Source organism: Lacerta agilis, chromosome 12 (assembly GCF_009819535.1).
Source record: "Lacerta agilis isolate rLacAgi1 chromosome 12, rLacAgi1.pri, whole genome shotgun sequence".
NCBI classification, from domain to species: domain Eukaryota; kingdom Metazoa; phylum Chordata; class Lepidosauria; order Squamata; family Lacertidae; genus Lacerta; species Lacerta agilis.
Genome location: NC_046323.1, coordinates 32,811,751 through 32,817,750, shown reverse-complemented (window position 1 = coordinate 32,817,750; position 6,000 = coordinate 32,811,751).

Below are 6,000 nucleotides of genomic sequence, written 5' to 3'. Positions count from 1 at the left end.
CTTAGGACATGGCTTGTTTGGATCCTCTTTAAACTAGTAATATTCATGGTTTTGGCCACTTAAATATTCACATCAATCTTCTCATTGCCCATGTCAATATAAAAGTTTGCACTCACACGGTAGAAAAACAATAATTCAACAATGTTAGGCTATTACAGTGGTACCTCAGGTTAAGAACTTAATTCATTCTGGAGGTGTGTTCTTAACCGGAAACTGTTCTTAACCTGAGGTACCACTTTAGCTAATGGGGCCTCCCACTGCCGCCGCGCCACCACCACACAATTTCTGTTCTCATCCTGAAGCACAGTTCTTAACCCAAGGTACTATTTCTGGGTTAGCAGAGTCTGTAACTTGAAGCATCTGTAACCCGAGGTACCACTGTATAATACATCTGGTTACTTTTACCTACAGGAAATACTGGTAGCACTTCTGTTCTGACTAGTGACACCAGAGATGGGGAACCTGTGCCTCTCCAGATGTTGCTTAGTGCAAGTCCCATCAGCCCTGCCAGTGCTGGCTGTGATAGGAGCTGTCTTGCACTGATGGACTGTTTCAAGATAAGATTGTAACCATACCTCTAATTTATAAACTACACCATTGCCACATGGCATAAGGTTTTTAAATAATGTATTTACACCTACACACCCATTGCAAAGAAACACGAAACCACACACAAACTTCTCAGATGTGATAAACTTGCTTCTGGTTGCATGCAATTTCCTTCCTTAAAAATCTATTTATCCGAAACACTTTCTTTAAAAAAGAACAAATTATTCCAGTTAATAGGCAAAAATTAATAAAGACTGATTGCAATCAAAACGTTTTTGCAACTTATGACATAGTCCTTAAAATGTGAAGTAATCATCTCTGCTTGCACAGACTTCATCACACCAGATTATCCACCTCTGTTACATTTTGAGATTTAGGAGGATGCATGTGGATTCATACCCAGACAGGCCTCCATTGGCCTCATGTGCATGACTGAACAATGTCTAATTAGAACAAAGATCAATTAAGGCCAAACGCCTTTATGCCTTTATGCTATCTTATTTCACTGCAGCTTTAGAGTCTTAATAAGTTTTTGGACATACATTTCTTTTGCCGAGGAGGTTGCTGACTAATGATTCTGAACAGGTGGCAGTGGGAGGGAACTAGAACACTCTTTGCGTGTTCTGGGTGGGGTAAATCATTGAAGAAGATTGCTGCTGATGATGATGGTGATACTTATATTCCACCCATCTGGCTGGGTTACCCCAGCCATGGACCTTCTCACCACGTAGGAAGTGGGACATGCTGAACTACTGTATTTCAGTGGACTAGCCAGTTCTTTAAATATCGGTGGTTTTTTTTTTCATGAGCTGTAACTGTTCGGGATAAAATAGAAATGGTTGGCCTGGTCCTCTGCCAGAGGAACAAAAAAAAATAAAAAAAAAATCCGAAGGAACGACTGACCTAATTCCAGATAAATTGCAAAAGGTTCAAGTTTATGTAAGCCCTTCAGAAACAAAATAGCAATACAAATATGCAACAAATTGCAGTGAGCTGTTCTCATCATTCCAAGCTTGGTTCTGAACTAAACTGCTATAACACCCTGCTTATTTCTTTGGCCACAGTGAACACTATTATACAGTTCAGGAATCTCTTTAACTGAACGTGTTCTTACATCTACTGAACAAAGGAGTCAATTGTCTCAACACTTTCTTTCCTCTCCAAGTTTAGTTTACAAGTTTGGAAAGAAATTAGATGTGACTTGCACAACAAATTCAATAGAGCCATTCAGGGACCTACTCTGTATTCATGATAATGTGCCCATTTGATTCCTGATTGGGTTTTTTTTCTTGAAAAGGGTCTGGAAACTGCTGTTGCCAGCACAACACGATAGCCATGGGAATTGCTTCACTCAGTAATTGGATGCTGTTTCATTGTTACAAAACCATTAAATGTTTCAAAATTAATAATTTTTGCCCTCTGCACAGGACAGAAAATTGCAGTTCACTGTTTTGTAAGAAGCTGAGAATTTTCCAATGTAACAGGTCTTCAAGCGAATGGACTTGCTGTTTATGGGTTGTAAAAGGAGGAAGAACCCTAAAATATATTTCTGCTTTCTAATATGTTTCTTCTGGCCTACCTAATGATATCTACCTAAATTACTGCAGTGAATTGTACTTCTAATCTTAGAAACACTTACCCACCTGCTATTGAGCTGTCCATTTTGTCTCGCCATGTGCAATATGAGGAGCTTCACTACCACTTGAAAACAGATAAATAAACCATTAAATAACACTGGGCTTTCAGGGCAGATGAATGTTTTCCTTTCTTAAAAACAACAACAATTGATTATTTCATTTAAAATAAAATTCACCGAGTCTTAAGAGCCACTTCTATTTCAGATCTTTAATTTAGGTATTACCTGGTGTAATAATAGCAGTAATGATAATCTACATTAGCAGTTACATTCCCAGGCTGGGCAAAAATCCTCCTTGGCCAGGGCCATGATATTTATTTATTTATTTGTACCTGCCCATCTGGCTGGGCTTCCCCAGCCACTCTGGGCGGCTTCCAACAAATGTTAAAATACATTAAAATGTCACAGATTAAAAGCTTCCCTAAACAGGGCTGCCTTCAGGTATTTTCTAAATGTCAGGTAGTTGCTTATCTCTTTGACCTCTGATGAGAAGGCGTTCCACAGGGCGGGCGCCGCTACTGAGAAGGCCCTCTGCCTGGTTCCCTGTAGCTTTGCTTCTCGCAGTGAGGGAACCACCAGAAGGCCCTCGGCGCTAGATCTCAGTGTCCATGCTGAATGATGCTCCTTCACCTTAAGAGCTGCAGTGAACACCAGCACCTGCAAAGAAAAATCTGGTAAATATACCATTGCTACTGCCTGGGAGAGCAGTTCATTAGTAGTGAGGTTGCAGCAAGGCTGTGCAACAGCAACTGGTCACACTACTAGGGCCATTTGTGACTCAATTTTTCTGAATGTTTAAAGGCTCCCTTAAATATGGTTAAAGACTTCGGGCCCCCAAAATGAGGCTATTGGGAGTGTGATAACAAGAATACTGATAGGAGATGGAACTCAGCAGGTAGGTCTCTTCTAGCCCAATACATCAATATTGCGACCCAACTACAAAAGCAACATAAATCTGACTCTACACCTTGCTTTTGAATATATATTTTTTCATTTCTATTTTGTTTCTCTCGTTCTCTTCAAGGCTCAGAATTTAAAAGTCACTAATTTAGATTGCAAGTTCGGCATTCTACAATATCAGTTATGCTCCTTCTGGCTATCACAAGTAGGTATTACCGTATTTTTCACTCCATAAGACACACTTTTTTCTTCCTAAAAAGTAAGGGGAAATATCTGTGCATCTTACGGAGCGAATGGTGGTCCCTAGAGCCGAATTGCCCAGGGGCCAAAAGAGGATCATGCTTTTTATTTTACAAAGAGAAAAGGGGGTGTTGAAAGGACTCCGCTCAGCAGCTGATCAGCAAGAGATTGGGAGAGAGATAAGAGGCCCAGGCCTCCATTGTTGAATATGCTGCAGAGGTGGGAGGTTTGTTTCCCCAGCGACATGTGACTGGCTGATTAGATTATCTGTCTGGAAATTGTAGAAACGGCTCCCTTTCCTTAAGGAGCTGTAGAAATGTGAGTTGAACCCCATAAAAATGGGGCTTTTCTTCTTTGCTTTTCCCCCTTTGCGAAAAAGCTGCACAAATCTGAGCTGATCCTAAAAAAAAACAGGGCTTTTAGAGGAGGAAAACCAGAAAAATATTTTTTTATTGTTTCCTCCTCTAAAAACGAGGTGCACCCTATGGTCTGGTGTGTCCTATGGAGCGAAAAATACAGTATGTTCTAATAGAGTCACAAATACACATCCAACTCGCTGGGCAAAACATCCTGATTTATTTATAGTGCGATAAATGATGTTCACTGTTGCAGCTATGACCAACAGACAGAACTTAGAAGTTCAGAAACTGCCAATACACAGATTTTTGTTTTTTAAAGTAGGCAAAGAAGTCAAATGCAGAGGATGGTTTGAAATAAAACAACTACATCTTTTAGGCAAACTAAACATAGTATAAGATTCTGCTGAAACTCTGGTAAGGACAAAGGATTTCAAAGTACAGTACATGTACTTGCGACTGTTGTAGGCAACACTGCCATCTTCTGGACATTCAAGCTGCAACATGCCCTACAGTCTGACTGTGCGAGGTTGCTGTTCTCATGGGTGCTTCACTTAAACCACATGTACCTTTTCTTGACTATGTCGAAATACACTGGGGAGCTGAGACTAACTGAACCATCCCTGCAGTGGTTGCTGGTGTTCATTGGGGTTGGTGGGGCGGAAGGCAGGGAGACCAACAGTAGGTGCAACCGCTCCCTGACTGGTTGTAAAGTTGGCTGGTAGATGGAGGCTAGTTGAGGGCAGACTGTGCTGTGATATACTGAGGTTGATTTAAAATAAAATAAAAATCCTGCATCAGGTTTGCTGGAGCACCAGTGAACTTTAAACACCTAGGCATTTTGCCAACAGATGGATGCTGGAAATGCAGACAGACCTGAAACACCCCCTGTGGAAAGCCCTCCCCCACTCTCCGTAGATCCTTTTTCAAAGGAAGTACAAACCAGAATCAATTTGGATATAGGGGGTGTCAGTGCTACAATCCTATTAAAGTCACGTCTGTCCTAAGGACAAAGAGGCAAGGCAAGGCCACACCAGAAGCAAATGGAATAAATTTCCAGTACTGGAAATACATATACGGGAGACTGGATGCGAGAGACCTTCTGCAGTTGGAAGACCATGAGAAGATCTAGTCCAAGAAACACAAGCTTCCAGATTTGGAGTGGGGTTGGTGGAACTATTTGACAAGTCACATCTAAAATGAAGGAAGTTGATGGGAGTGTAGAAACTGGAGATTTTCAGACTAATTTTCAGACTTGGTTTACTTTACCCCACATTTGACTAATGACCAGTCAAGTATCCACTCATTACACAGTTTGATAAATAACTAAGAAGAACCTCCATAGCTCATTTGGTAGAGCAACTATTTTACATGCAAGAGGTCTCTGGCGTCTCCAAGTAGGGCTGTGATTGGAAGGGACTACTGTTGTTTGAAATCCTGCCACACAATTATAAACTAGTATAGTACAAGTCAGCTTCCTACGTTTTTATGACTGACTGGCATAAATATAACACTGGGTCCATATTGGGTCCAATGGGTCCATATTGTAGAAAAAAAGAAAACAAAAACCAGAATAAACTTAATACAACATATGAGAGCCAATTGTGGATGATCTGCCACCCTGCCTAGCTACACCCTAAATCAAGCCATGTTTGGGGGTGGCAGTGACCCAACAAACCATGAGGTTTCCACATTGACACAACAATTAATTCATAATGTCAATGTCATAATGTCAATGTCAGGTAAGCTGGGTTCCAGAACTTCATTTCCTGAACAATTCAAAACACTGCAAGCTGTACAGAAACAAAATGTTATTTAAGCAGTGGGGGCTCAGTGGAAATGAACTCACTAGAGTTTGTATAAATTAAGTATCTTCCATTGTGGCATGATGGTTAAGAGTGGTGGACTGTGACCTGGAAGACCACCAGGGTTCAATTCCCTACCCAGCCATGAAGCTCACCTTGGGCCAGTCACCATCTCTTAGCCTAACCTGCCTCACAGGGTTGTTGTGAGGATGAAATGAGGAGCAGGATAACCTTGAGCTCCTTGGAAGATAAAAGTGGTATATAAATTAAGTAAATAAATGGTTAGGTAAACCACATAGTACAGATTATCTGTGACACTTCAAAGCCCACCCCGCCTCACCCCATGACTGGCCCCAAGGCTATTTTGCAAGTATTAAAAATTGCTTGTGCTTTAAATAAAAATAAGTACATGTTCCCTTAAGAAATATTAAATGCTATGGATTAATATGGATACTAATATGTTTAAAAGATGGTCTGGTCATCTGAAACACAGACAAGATGTAAAACTCACCAG